We start from the raw sequence: 15903 nt of genomic DNA on the forward strand, positions 1-15903 counted from the left end.
GTTGTCAATTGACACCTCGCAGGTTGAAAAGAAAATCATAACCGAGATGAGTTCTACTAAACTCATGATGATGGTTGCACATAAAATGTTGAAGGAGGGATCTATGGATAAAGGGGTTGTTGACCAGTCTATCATTGTTTTGCATAGACTTGTCCCATAGTGCAAGTTTGACAGAGAAGCGAGCCCATCCGACAAGCTTAAGACATTCACAGAGCACATTTTATAGGATTTTCAATCCTTGCAACAGATATCAAACCGGCAAGCATTGGAGAGGTTCACACAGGCAAAGAGAGCTACATTTGATCAAGTGATTGAGTCTGAGAGGAAGGAGATTAATGATAAGTTGAAATTGATAAATAATGCATTGAGGCAGTGTACTAATATCTCCAGAGTATGCTGTAACACAGGTTTTCTCACAGCTGAGACAAATAAAAAGATTAAGGATATTCAGGAGGAGATTGTAGGTATAGCCAATTCTTTTGATGCATTGAATTCATTAACTACATCTATAGATGGTTAGATTTTGGTTTTGGAAGCCCAAGTTTTTGCTCTTGAGAAGGAAAAAGATAAAATCATGAGAGCCAAAAGTCTTAGAGGATTGTTGAGTCCCCGATTGGATTCACTAAGTGTACATAAGAAGGAGTGTATAGATATGGTTGGTAAGCCCACACCGACAAAGCTTAATAAGAAAGTCATTTTCCCATATGCTAAATGGACTTGTATCTATTTTTGACACTTTCAAATCAGGCTGGGATACCTATCTTGAGCTTTTGGAGAAGTCCTATCTAGATATTTTCAAATACATCCAGCTCTGGTAAGGTATTTTGGGACATATTCATTGTACAATCTTTCATTCTTCATCCCAGTTTTTGGTATTTTTGATGGCATTGATGTCAAAGGGATATTGATGTGAAAAAGAAAAAAGGGAGTTGTATACATTAGGGGGAGTATAGGTGGAAAATTCAAGAGATATGGAGATATGAAGTATTTTTTATTATGATCATAGATGGATATTCAGCTCAGGGGGAGCAAGCTCAGGATGAAACCAACAGATGGAAACCATGATCACTTTTCACATGAGTGTTTCCATCAATGCCAAAGGGGGAGATTGTTGTCAATTGACACTCAATTGGTTGGTTTCAATGTGTTGTCATTGATGGCAACATGTTCCGGCTTCATATTTTGGTTTAGTAGTGTACCGATAGACACTTCACCAGAACCGACACTAGCACCGATAGGTATCCTCATTGGTTGGAAGGAATTCTTTGGGTACCAGCCTAATGGGATTTTCTATGGTCTAACTGAGTGAATGTAAATTCATTTTAAAATTTATCTTTTTAGATTATCAATCCAAGGGTTTATACCCACCCCTTGGACTTTAACTTCCAAATGACCCTTGTTTCTCCTTGGCGGTTTATAGGGACAGTGTCACAGATATCGAGCACTGCTAAGTTTTGGTTTCAACTCTGGATTCTCTATAAGATTAAATCCTTCTCTGTTTAACCATGATTCTGCTTCCAACTTCTTTTCTTCAAAATTTCTTCTCTCCTGCAATTCTAATAGCAATCTCCCCCCTAAAAGTAGTACCTATACTCTACTCATATTTCATCAAAGAATCCCTTCCAAAAGTAATTCATCAAATATCTCTAACAAAACTTATTCACAAACTTCTTCTTCTAATCTAGAACTAATTCGTAAAAACAAAACTTCTAATTCATAAAAAATTGTTGAAAGAAAAAGAGTGTAAAATACATTCAATATCCTTCTAATTTATAGATCTTCAAGATGTAAAATAACTTTTACCATCTGTAAGAATAATTTCAAGTTAACTAGATTCCTCAATTAATAGTTGTATGAGAATATGCCAAAAATAAAATTGTAACTCCCTTGTTGTCAAATTTATTTATTTCTTCCATTTTATCCAAAATAATTTTTGTAACTCCCTTGTCATAAAAATACCATGAATAGAAATATTTATGTGATAAAATTAATTTGTAACTCCCATGTCATAACATTTGCTAAAATAATATTTATTCCTTCAAAATAAATAATATTGTAACTTTCACCTGTCATAGAATATGCTTATAATAACTTTCCTATTTTCCCGTGCCAAGTGTCTTGGCCTTCCCCTTTTCTCCTACACCATGTGCTTAATAAAATATATGCATTAAAATAAATGTAAAATAAGTATTTACTTATTGTTTAAATTTTAAAATTAATTACTTGCATCTATAATTTAAAGAATATATGCGTGTGTCTGTGTGTATTTTTGGTTTCTTAATAAAATTAGTTTATATATATATATATATATATATATATATATATATATATATATATATATATATATATATATATATATATTATTCTACTATTATATTTAATCAAGTTTATTATTTAATTTAATTCATTTATTAATTTTGAGTTTGTTTGAATTATTATTATTTTTTAATTTATTACAAATAAATAATTAATCAATACCAACCTTGCCGAGAATTAATAAAATATTTTTTTGAATATTCTAAGTAAGAGGGTTATGACAAAATGTGAGATTGAGAATGAAAGAATTCATGAATCTCTACACACTTAGGTGGATGTAAGCATTATTGGCTAGTTTGGAGTGAATTTCGAGCATACTTGCCTAGCGGTAGAGAATATTATTATAAAAATGAGATATAATTACATTTAACATTTTAATAGCTTACACAATTTCTCAATAATGAAGAGATTATATTTAAATTTTATCTAGCTATTCAATAAGATGAAAAAATCATCATTCACCAACTATATGGAAATGACATAGATAGTAGAGCTTAGTAGTTACTATACAATAAGTGATAATAAAAATAAACTCGAACATAATTAAAATAATAGGTGTAAAAAAGGGATAAAAGAGACTAATGGAAAATACATTGAGTGCATCCATACTCATTCCTTGTCAAAAATCAAGTATGTGTTGTTGTACATGCACTCAAAATCTAACATACACTTAGATAGTGTTATAACAATTATTGAAACCATGGATCATTATTCAATAATCATCATTCAAGATGAAATTGAAATGGATGTGTGTGTGTGTGTGTGTGTGTGTGTGTGTGTGTGTGTGTATTTTAATTAAATGTCTATAAAAATTGCTTCTTTAAATGCAAAGATAACTTGATGTTTTGATTGTATGCCCTACATTTCATGCCACTCTCCCAATGAATCTACACCTTACATATTTGTTCAACATCTCATATCAACTTATCAATGTCATTTCAATGAGACAAGTGTTATTAATAGATTGGAAATTTTAATGCACAAAATATATTATAAAGATTTAAACTTAAGTGAAAACAAAAGAAATAATAAAATGCTTTCATTTCATTAGTCCTTTCAAGAAAATATTAAATTTAAGAAAAACAAGATTCAAAGAAAAGACTTTAAATTGTCATTTCATCCAGCATAGTGCAAGAAGATAGGAGAGAAATGACAATTATTGTTATTCTTTTAATATGAGTACTAGAAAATATTATCAAAACTTTAAAAAAACTTTCATGTGATTAACTTCTTGACTTTATTTCTAAATCACATCAATTACAATTAAATCACAATCCTAACAAATTTTAAAAAACTACCAAACTAAATATATAACATTGTGGTTTTTATAAGAAATTCTTAACAATCAATAAATTTTGTCCATTTCATATGATAAATTTAAATTATATTTTAAATTGTCATTTCATCCAACATAGTCCAATAAGATAAGAGAGAAACAACTATTATTCTTCTTCTTTACTATGAGTACGAGAAAATATAATCATAACTTTAAAAAAACTTTCATGTGATTAACTCCTTGACTTTATTTTCTATTCATATAATTACAACAAAATCTCAATCCTAACAAATTTAAAAAAAACTATAAACTAAATATATAACATTATAATTTTTATAAAAAATTCTCAATGATCAATAAATTATTTTCATTTCATAGAATAAGTTTTTATTATATTTTATAATAAAATACATAAATAAAATCATATGCCCACCAAATTTAATGCCCAAATTATATGTTTATGTTTTAGAGGGAGTCAAGTCTATTGAGTCTATTCAAAGGTTTAAATGATGCTTACATATATTTGTTGGTCGCCATACACCAACAAAATGCACACGTGTCAGTTCCTACACCACCCTTTACCTACACTCCAATGTCTCGTCTCCCTTTCATTAAGCCTTTAGTTATGAGCCACCTATCCAATGGTGGGTAATTGACAAAACTTCTAAATACTTGCCATAGTTTGGTAGCTTTTGTAATATGTATCATGTAGAAATTAGAAACTAATTAGGGATGGGGGCAATTCCAGTTCTTTTCCAATATGCAAACCCTGATAGTGATCTAAGACCTAAGTTTGAATAACTTTGTTAATTCAAACTATCTATCTAGATTAATCTAGTGTCTTTTGTAATGTGTCATAAATTCAACATCATTGATCTAGTGTCTTCTTTGTTCTACATGCATAGTAATGTGTCATAAATTCAACATCATTAAAGTTATAGGCAAATTGATTATGATATTTCAAAATATTTGGAATGTGTGTCATATTGAATGCTTTGTTTTTAAACACCGTGACCAACTTTTCAAATTGTTGGCATCAATGATCAAGACTATCTCCAAATGTTTTGGAATGAACTTGCTCCTTACATGCCAGATAATTTGAGCTCTTTTAATGAATGCTAGCAAGCACAACAATCCCACAATCATTTTCTTTGATACAATTGTTAGACAATGCGTTACACAAAATAGTGTTATTATGCTTAAACTATGACAAGAATAAAATTAATAGTACAAAAGTATTAATCTGACTATTTTCTCTCAATCAAACGTATAGTCTAACAATACATATTTATTACAAATGTTAAAACATCCTTCATCTAATGAAGGGTGCAATAAGTGACAAACATTTTATGATTGAGCATTATGAAAGTCGGTTAAAAAAATCAATAGACATGATTAGCTGGTTTGTTGAAAATATTAATTTTTTTTTTAATACATTACTACCAAGATAGATACTAATAAATGATTGATATTAATTTGTAGTTTGGTTAAGCTATATATTTGGACTATTGAAATACATTATTTTGAACTGTTGTGAAGTTCTATTCTTTTTACTTTCCTATATTTTTCTTGTTCAATCTTACAATATTGTATTTGATCAAGTATTTTATTGTTAATAATCTTTTGAAGAATATCCACTTTAGTTTATGGAGTGCTAGAAGCTTATAATTAATTAATCTACCATGTGTGTTGTTATGCAACTACTTGTAATTGCATGGTGTAATAATGTGTAAGACCTTGGGAATTTACTCAATAAACCAATTGCATAGTATGCGCATTTATAGGGTACTAATATGTACTTTTTTATTGGTTATATTTTAATATCACCTTATTATTTCTACGCTATCAATCATGGAATTACCCAAACCTATATCTGACTCAAAAACTAATTTTGATTGCAATTATATACATTAAAGCCTCAATATAAAAACCTAGATGAGTTGTGACAATTATGCCATCTTGCATATAGATTAAATGATTTAAAAGCACTTATACATCTCAGGCCCCAAAAACTTGCCATGCTAACTCTAGCAATGAATTTGTCAATTCTATACATTAAAGCTTCAATATAAAAAACCTACATGATTTTTGGCATTTATGTCATCTTACATATATATTCAATGATATAAAATCACTTGTACATCTGAATCCCCAAAAACTTGTTATGCCAACTCTAGCAATGAATTCTCTTAGTAACAAAAAAAAATCAACTATACACCTTAATTGAAATGGAAGGGTTTTAAAACTTGGCGATTCTTCTAGGTAGGGTTATGGCATTACCAAAAAGTTTCCAATAATTAATTTTAAGAAACTTTATAGGATTGCACTAAACTATTGTGAACTTGGTGTGACCATATTTCCATACTAATTGCATTATAGTGGGGCTTGAGTAGGTTCCCATAGTATAATGAGGATCTAACATAATACAAAACTATGTGGTGTGGAAAAGATAATATCATAACTCTCAAAATGCCAACATAGTGAATGACATTTCTTCTTATTGACCCATACAAAGTGATGGCTATAAGATTTGGAACACTTCTTATAATGCCCCACACCTCTTCTCTTCATGCTTCCTAATCCTACTTGTATCACATTAATTAAATTATGCTCTTCTCCTAATATTGAAGAGATATTAAATCTCATTTTAATTATTTAAAAAGCCCACCCCCACACACATATCTAATTTTGAAAACAAATCACCTAAACATAAAAAACTACTAAATACAAAATTAAATAATAATATGTTAAATAAATTTTGATAAAATAATAAGAATATATATATACAATTATCTACCAAATAATGTTAATAAATTATAAGATACATATTAATAATGTATAAAATATTTAAAAACTATAAAATAACTTACAAATAGAAAAACTCATTATTAAAAATTAAAAGAATTTAAAAGTTCTTAGTGTAAAATCAATCACTAATGTGGATAGATCATATGTTAATTAATTTTTATGTATAAAGCTTGTTTTTAATTTAAAAGGCAACATTAACCTAGGTGTTGACCCTTTACATAGCCAAGAGATATCAACAATAGTTAAACAACACTAACAATTCAAAACATCAAAAACAAAAGAGGAAGAGAGTTCAACAACAAAACAAGAGGGCCCAACCCCAAATAAAAGCAAAAAAGACCAAGTACCAAAGACCTAAGGGGTCAATTTACGGACTCCAATCATCTCTATGACCTTATCCTAGTCATCATAGAGGAACTTGTACATCTCCCTGGCCGCCTCTTTATCAACATCATCCATAGTAATTTTTTCATGGAGGAGGGAGAGTGTTAGTGCAAAGCTATGAAGCACTTGCAGGTAGAACTTGTTGATACTGACTGTAGACACATAAAATTTTCCATTTTAATCCCAGCTGAATCCACCTCATTTTTCATGCATTATTCCATCTATTTTCATTTATCTTCATTTATCCATTATTAATATTATCATTAATTATTATTATTATTTATCATTTAATATCATCAATAATATCTATATTATCATTAATATTATAATTTCATATATCATTTATTAATATAATTATTATTTTACCTATTTATCATCTATCACCTATATATATTATTATAATAATATCATTTATCTATTTTCACAAATACATGCATTTGCATTTATACTTTCTCCTCTACCCACTTACATTCACCTTGCACATGTGGGATCAAACTCTTAAGTCCAATCTTTTATCCCACATTCATCACATAACTTGGATTCGCCTGGAGAATGCCTATAAAAGTAGAGCCCCTCTCCCATTTTGGGATCCACAACTTTGCAATCAAACTCTTGCATTCATATCTTACATTTTGATAGTTGATTCTTGATTTCTTGCATTTCTCATTTTCACGTTTCTTTGAAATCATCTCAAATCTTCATTCACCATGGCCTCTTGTGCATGTGCTTTTGAGAGCATCATTCTTGAACAGAAGATCTTGGTTGATAGAAGTGCAATGGAGTAGGATTTCATAGAATGCATGTGTGTTTCTAGCTTAGATTTTTGTTTTACATGTGTGTGTTTTGTAGGTACTTCATTGTTGGGTGATTGATCTATCTACATCTTCTCTCATAATATTTTAGATCAAATTTTTCTCACCTACACTAACCATCTACTTGTCTTTGGTGTCCAGCCTGCGTTAAATTTCCTTGATTTCCTCATTGAGTTTCTTGGTTTGCAGAACCGGTCCTAGGCTGTCAATGCGGGTCAATAACTCATGGACCTCGCTATTAAGGCCTTGCAGCTGCTCCACACTAGCATTACCCTTAGGAACCGCTTCTTCATCCTTACGAATATCCTTGTGCTCCTCTTGCATGGGCACAGTCATCCCACCTTCTTTTTCTTTTTCATCCTTGTCAGAATCCTTTTTTTTAACCCCGTCATCCCCGGGAGTCCTCACAATAGCCCGAGTTCCAAAATCCATCTCAGAGGCCCTTTGAACAACCGGTTCCACCATTTCCATAATCTTGTTTGGGTCCACAAGGTCAATTTTTCCAACAAAGTTCCTCGTTGCCAGAATTCAAATTCTCAGTTTTCATAGGGGGCCTAGAGGTTACCACATCTGTCGCATCCAAAGAGGCCTTGGTTGCCTCTTTTCCCGCCAACTCCTTCAGATTGCCATCACCCTTGCCCTCATTGAGATCATCCTCAGAGAATGTAGTGTTTTTTTTGGGGGTTTATCCTTCTTCTCAGTAGAGCCCTTGGAGGTGAGCCTACGAGACCTCCTTCTTCCCTTTATTTTTGGAGTAGGGTTTTCCTCTTCCAACTCATCAAATGAAGAATTATCAAGGATAATTCTTTTACGCTTCTCAGGGGACTTCCCTTTTCCCTTGAAATAAAGAGGTTTCTTATCCTTCCTGTCCAAGGAGGAGGGGAAGGTGTGAAGAGAAAGCTTAGAAATGGAAACCGAGGATGAGGGAAATTGGGGGGAAGCAAAAGCTTCAGCAAAAAGATAAAACAAAGCGGAGGGGCCAAAACACTAGCAAAGGCTGCTAGGGAATGGGAGGCAGGCAACAAGGGTTGAATAAGCATGAAATTCCTAGGGGGATAGAGACAAGTGAAAATTATAAATCCTATAGGTAAGGCCCTGGTGAAGGGGGATGGGAGGCTTATCTGTATTCTGAGGGTTGAGGGCTTCCTTTATAGAATTTTCCAAGGAATGCAGCAAAAAAAGCGCAAACAAAGTAAATCATTTTTTCGAAAATGGTTTAGCAAGGGCAAGTGGTAGTAGTAGAATACCTTGTAGTGGCCCTCGAGAGTGAAGTACTTCATGATCTTCAAAAAAATCTAGTTCCACAGGTGTTTGAGCTCCTCCCTAGCGAACCCTCCTTGTAGATTAACCGACTCTTCTTTTCCCCTAAAAAATTTGTTCAAGTCCTCACTATTGGCAACGTTGGCTAGTCCTTTTCCACCTTCGACCGTCCAGAGAAAGGCCCATCACTTGAGCAATGGTTTCCTCCTAGACATCAAAAGAGATTCCTCCAACTATAACCCTTCTGTTACTCCAAGAAGCCACAAATTGAGCAAAAGGTTTCTCGTCATGGCCACGAAGGTTCTTCACAAATTTTGCCACCTTGCCTTCAATGCAGTAATTCCAGACCACCAGTTCTTGCTTAAAATCATCAGGTTTGTCTGGTTTGTAGCAAACTTTGTCGCCTCCCATGGTTGTCTCAAGAAATTTAACAACAAGAGATTTTTCACAGACTTGAGACATATACAGAAAGGCAAATAAAGTGTCCAAAAAACAACACAAACAAAATAGAATATTTTTATCATAAAAGTTAGAGATTTTGATAGAGATTTGACGATCATGCAGCCCTACTATGAAATAATTACCATAATTATCCGCCAGACAAGATAAATTGTGTGAACCATAAATCGGACCTTTCGACATGACCTTGGGCATGTATAAAGCTTGTTATATTAATAAGCTTACATGAGTTTTTCTATTTGTGGATTTGTTAGTTTTTTTTAAGTTTTTTATGTTGTAAATAAGTATTTGTATTATGATTAATAAAATAGTCTTACACATATTCAAAAAGAAAAGGAGGGCGGAAATAGTCACATCCCTAAATTCTAAATGGGGCAATAGCCCAAAACATAAAAATATAAAGAGATGTTAAGTGGCAAGAGTGGTAGCATTGGGTGGAGGAGGAGGATCTCAGTCATTTGGTTTACCTCATACATTAATGGGGTTTGGAGACTCCATGGGAGTGTTCCACCCACCAGTATCATTTTCTTTATCTTATTCTTTAGTTGCATGAACATATGAAATACCAAGAGTCGACTGAGAGTAATTAATGACTTTCTCCACGAGTTAAAATGATGAACTAATAATAATATTCTTGAATAATAAGTTGGTCAAGCATGTTAGCCCAAGGAACATATAAGCTTGATGAGTATGTTAGTTAAATGATACAATAATAGAGTAGAACGATAAGTTTTATTATAAATTAAGTCAATAATAATTTAAATAATTTATTTTTAAAATTTATTAGAGTAATAAATTTGTACATTGATATTTAATAGGTTTAAAGACATATGAATTAGTACTCAATTAAAATCCCTATCAAATTATAATAATTGTTTATCAATTAGTTCATACAAATCAATAAAGTTATATAAACTTAGTGTTATGTGTGATTTAAGAGACTTTCTATTGTGGACTGTGCTTAGTCACTTAATTTGACATTCTAATATAATCTTGGATAACTCACACTGTTTAGTTTAATTTCATGTTGGAAAAATGATGTTTGTAAATGTGGATTATCTCTACTTTGCAAATTCAACTTTTGTTTGTGGATTTGATATATGCACTCTTAAGCTCTTAAAACTTTCTTATATTGGGTATTTATACCTAATAGTATCTACAAATATCATAAGAACTTGTGGTGCAAAGGATTTCACCTCAGTCAAACCCCTTGAATTGACTTAATAATGTGAACAAGATCAAAGACAAGTAAGCAATTAAGCAATATGCATATTATATCCTTATCATCCAAATATTGATGCTATGATAATGCAAGGATTGGATAAGATCTAATTAATCTAGTTGACGCTAAACATGAGTTAAGATCTATTCTTTTATGGAACATGGTAACATATAAATTGAATTTTTTCATACTTTAACTGCTATATAATGAATCAAGAGGGGACTAACTTGGACCTAAGATTAAATTGGATTTGAAGGTTTGGAAGTCAAATTTACCTTTTGGATTTGAACTAAGGTCAAATCTATGCCTCTAGATTCAACCTTAAGATAAAGAATGAGAAATATATAGATCAGATTTATACCTTTAAGATACATTTAGATAAACTGAATTTGTTGACGTTAATGTAGAAACATACCACTTACACTAATCATTATAATTGAAACAACCTCTAGCACCCTAGAGAAACCCATCCCACTTTTCCCTACCAACCCACAATGCCCTATTGAAACCCACCCCCCCTTCCCCCCACCATTCCCCATACTATAGTTTAGAAAGGGGCCTTATAGATAGTATGCGGACAGCTTAAATCACACAAACTAAGCTTTGACTTCTAGGCTTAAAAGTATTAAACACTCAGAGTTGACTAACATTCTCTAGACTTAATATGTTGCTTAGTGTGTATGGTTTAAGGCTGGCCAATAGTATGGAGCTGTGGGAGGAGGGATGCTTTCTTGTCCTACCCATTACTATAACTCCATCTCATCATCAATTATTGATTTCATATGAACCAAAAGATCATAAAAATGAATACCACTACCTTAATAATAAATATACTAAAAAATAACCATCACCATCCTTACAACATCAACCGTACAACCTCCCCACTCCATTCACCTTTACCTTCCCCTCACCCTTACCCTTACTATTTGGTTGATAGGTAAAATCTAAAATTGACCCTTATATAAATGCAAACACTAATTCTGCATATGGTATACTTAGCTGGCAAACACACGAACTACCCTGGCAAACAAATTTGAGACAGTTATTTCCAAAAACATAACTCTACATATATATACTTAAATCTATATATAGTTAGCAGCTCTGCGTTTGCTTCTTTTGATGAGAGACAATTTTATCTTACAGTTCTAGTGCCTTCTATAATGCCATCGTCTAAGAATGCTCTACTTGTTATGACTGTCAACAGCAGTGTTTGCTTGATTTTAACTATTATTACTGTTCAGTGTTCATTTGTTTTAACTGTTAATTGTTTATTTGAACTCTTTCCATTCTATCATTCTGATTGTAAATCACAAAATGCGATCTAAAGATCAAAAAAATTGAACACAATTTAATCTAGAAACAATATTATCTAATTAAAAAATACAAAATCCTACACTTTCTTCAAAATTGTATCCACACAACCAGCCCCAGTCTCTATCTAGAAACAACATTATCTAATTAAAAAATATTAAATCCTACACTTTCTTCGAAATTGTATCCACAAAACCAGCCCCAGTCTCTATCTAGATTTTCCCACTGTGCAGAGATGGGTTTTGGTCCACCATGTTGAAAAGACAGTTTGATGCCTGAATCATTCCACAGGTCTGGTAGAAGAAAGGGAAATAATCTCAATGAGTTATAAAATAATGGCAGCCCAATTTAGTTACTAAACTAATCATCACACAAAACATAGAAAACCCACTAAGAAACAGACATTTTACAGTCATTTCTTAGCCAGGACAGTAAGCATGAGCTCTGCAACAAACGTCAGTCTCTGAGTCTCCATGAACAAAAAACAAAAAAATCTTAAATCTTGCAAGTCCCAAAATTTACTGTTTCTTGTTTGGCATATACATCAAAAGTTTCTTGTTCATAATTGCAAAGGAGACAGCTTTACACTGTGTTCACACAGCTTGAAATTCATACCCCACATTGATAAATCAAGCTCCAAGGTAGATTTTCAGATCTTGAATATTCAAGATATGGACAGATGATTCTTCAACTTATTTAGATTTTTAAGCTTCATGGTGGCCCAGAAACTTTTAAGTACAGCATGGGAACCCTCACTTTGTACATCCCTGAGAAAAGACTACACCAGCCCAGCTTTCTGATCTCAAACAAGGAATTTATGATTAAATATATATCATGCTGAAGTACGCTGATCTCTGATCTCTGTCTCCCACTTCTCTGAAATGAATTGTCCATTTTGGTCATGGTACATGGCATACAAATATAGTTTAGCAGTGAAATTGATCAGGATTAAATTGGGAAAATATTGAAATCTAATTTTCAAAATTTTCTATGTTTTAGTAAATTGCAATTTTGAGGGTCTTCGGTGCATTTTTGGACAAATGTTGTGGTGGAAACATGAAGAAACATCTTTGATGTTTCCGAAATTTGGTTCTAGATTATTTGAATACCTTTCCAACGCATCAAACGGTTTGTAATTCGGAGCTAGGATGAGAAAGTTATGCCTTCTCAAAGTGGACTAAAATTTTATATTTAGTTTTTTTGATAATTTTGATAGTTTTAGTAGTTTAATTGTAATAAACATTATGGTGACTCTTCGTTTCAATTTCAAGGGATTTGTGTGACCCTTGGGATACATTCGACTTGTATAAACTCCAATTTTGAATAGAATGGAGATAGTTTTTGGTTTGCAATCTTCTTGTTGTCAATTTTTGTGTTGAAATCTACAATACCGCAGGTATCACACCAGGTATTGTAATCTGGTTTTCATAAATCAGATCAGTGGTATCAGAGCGGGAACGCTCCTTTATGCCAATTTACACAAGGTCTTCCTACCAAAGATTAGGATTGGATACACAAGATTTGTCAAAATACCCACCTTTGAGACGCACACAATCGAAGATGTCAGACAATGATGTTAAGAAGTTGGTCGAGGAAGCTTTAAATAAGCAATGAGAGGAGATGATGAGTCAATTTTCAAACCTCCTACAGAAGCAAAAACCCTCTGAATCTGAAACACCATTTCGTGGAAATACCCCTTTCAAAGTGCAGGTCAATTTCGACATCCCAAATTTTGAAGGAAAGGTCGATGCTGAAGCTGTTGATAACTGGTTATCAAAGTTGGATAGGTACTTTTCTGTAAATAATTTCTCAGATGCTGAAAAGATAACATTTGCTCTCCTCAAAGCTGAAACCCATGTGAAATTAGCATGGGAAACCAAAGTAGCAAACAAAGAACAAGAATCAGTTGCTGAAGATGATTTTATACTATCTCTTGGTAAGAAGCCCACATGGGGAGAATTTGTGGAATATATAAAAGAAGCTTACCTCCCGGAGGATATATATGAACAAAAATACATAGAATGGCAGCTTCTTCGGCAAAGGAGGGATCAGTCTGTGCAAGATTACACCAATACATTCCATTCACTTTCAGCAAAACTCGGTATTAATGATTCAGAGAAGCATAGAATTTTAAAATATCGGAGTGGACTTCACAGGTATATTCAAACAGAGATGGATTTTTTAAATATTGAGACATTGGCAACTGCCTATAAATATGCTACAAAAATTGAAGAAAAATCCAAGCAAAGATGGAAGAGGGACTACTTTGCAAACAACAAGCCAAGGGCTGAAGGTGGCAATAAATTTGCAGGGAAACAGGTGACCAAGGAACCTCATTCAAATTCACCCAAGAACACATGGTGGTCTACTAAAAAGACAGACACAGGCATGTGGTGTGAGCTGCATAGGTCCCCAACCCATAATACAAAGGATTGTCGAAGTATTAAAAATTTGATGACAGAAATACGAGGGGAGGAAGCTGAACCTGAATCGCCACCAATAGATAATTCTAAGAAAGAGGAGAATGATTCTATCATAGAAGCAAACCCATATGCCGTAGTTGGAACTGCTAAAGTATTTCCCCGTGAAGATGAAGAGAGACTTTTTCATTCACAGATGTGGGTTGATGGAAAGCCTCTACATTTTATTGTTGACAGTGGGAGTCAAAAGAATTTGATCTCTAGGGAGACAGTCAAAAGATTAAATTTGAAAGTGACAAGACACCCACAACCATACTCTATGGGATGGGTGAATGAGGGACAAGATATTCAAATCAATCAACAATGTCGTTTGCCATATTCAATCAAGCCTTTCAAGGATGAAGTGATATGTGATGTAGCACCATTGGATGTATGCGATGTCTTGTTGGGGCAGCCATACATGTATCAGAGGCATGGGGTGTATGAGTCAAGGCCACGTAGTGTTACAATCAAGCTTGGTGAGAAGAGGTACCGAATACCAGAGGTATGTCCAACAAAAACTGCATCTTGAATTAGTGCTAAACAATGTAAAAGCTTGATTGCTCAAACTGGAGCTTTTATTGTACTCATGATTCGCCCTGAACAAACAAAGTCAGTTGTTCTTAATACACATGCTAAAGTAACAGAGAATCAACAAAATCAAATAGATAAAATTTTGAAAGAATATCACAATGTGTTTACACCACCAGTGGGAGTACCAACACACTGTCAAGTCAAGCACTCTATTGATTTAATTCCAGGCACACCGCTACCACATGAGCCAATATATAGGAGGTCAGTTTTGGAAAATAATGAGATTAAGAGACAAATTCAGGAGTTGATTCAGAAAGGACACATTCATCCAAGTGCTTCACCTTGTGGAAGTCCAATTGTCCTTGCTAAAAAGAAAGATGGGACATGGAGGCTTTGTATTGATTATAGAGCATTAAACAAAATCTCTGTTAAAAATAGATATCCAATCCCTCGAATTGATGATTTGTTGGACCAACTTAGGGGGGCTAAATTCTTTACAAAAGTTGACTTGAAGTCTGGATACCACCAAGTACCAATTGATCCAGCAGATGTGTGGAAGACTGCATTTAAATCTAAGGAAGGTTTGTTTGAATGGTTGGTCATGCCTTTTGGCCTAACAAATGCCCCAGCCACATTTATGAGATTGATGAATGATGTGCTTAGACCATTCATTGATTCCTTTGTAGTTGTTTATTTGGATGACATACTCATCTTTAGCAGAACTTGGTCTGAGCATTTGCAGCATGTTGAACAAGTTCTTTCAACTCTGCAAAAACACAAACTTTATGCCAACATTGAGAAGTGTTCTTTTGGTATGCAGAGTATTCAATACTTAGGGTATATCATTGACGTTGAGGGTGTTCATGTTGATCCAGCAAAGATTCAAATAATTCAAGATTGGCCATCTCCTAAAAATTTCACAGAGCTTCGCAGCTTCTTGGGCTTAGCCAACTTCTATCGTAGATTTGTGTTTGGTTTCTCACACATATCATGGCCTCTTAATCAATCACTCAGGGGTGGAGCACAAGCAAAATTTCAATGGACAGAGGCACAACAACAAGC

Source organism: Cryptomeria japonica, chromosome 10 (assembly GCF_030272615.1).
Source record: "Cryptomeria japonica chromosome 10, Sugi_1.0, whole genome shotgun sequence".
NCBI lineage: Eukaryota > Viridiplantae > Streptophyta > Pinopsida > Cupressales > Cupressaceae > Cryptomeria > Cryptomeria japonica.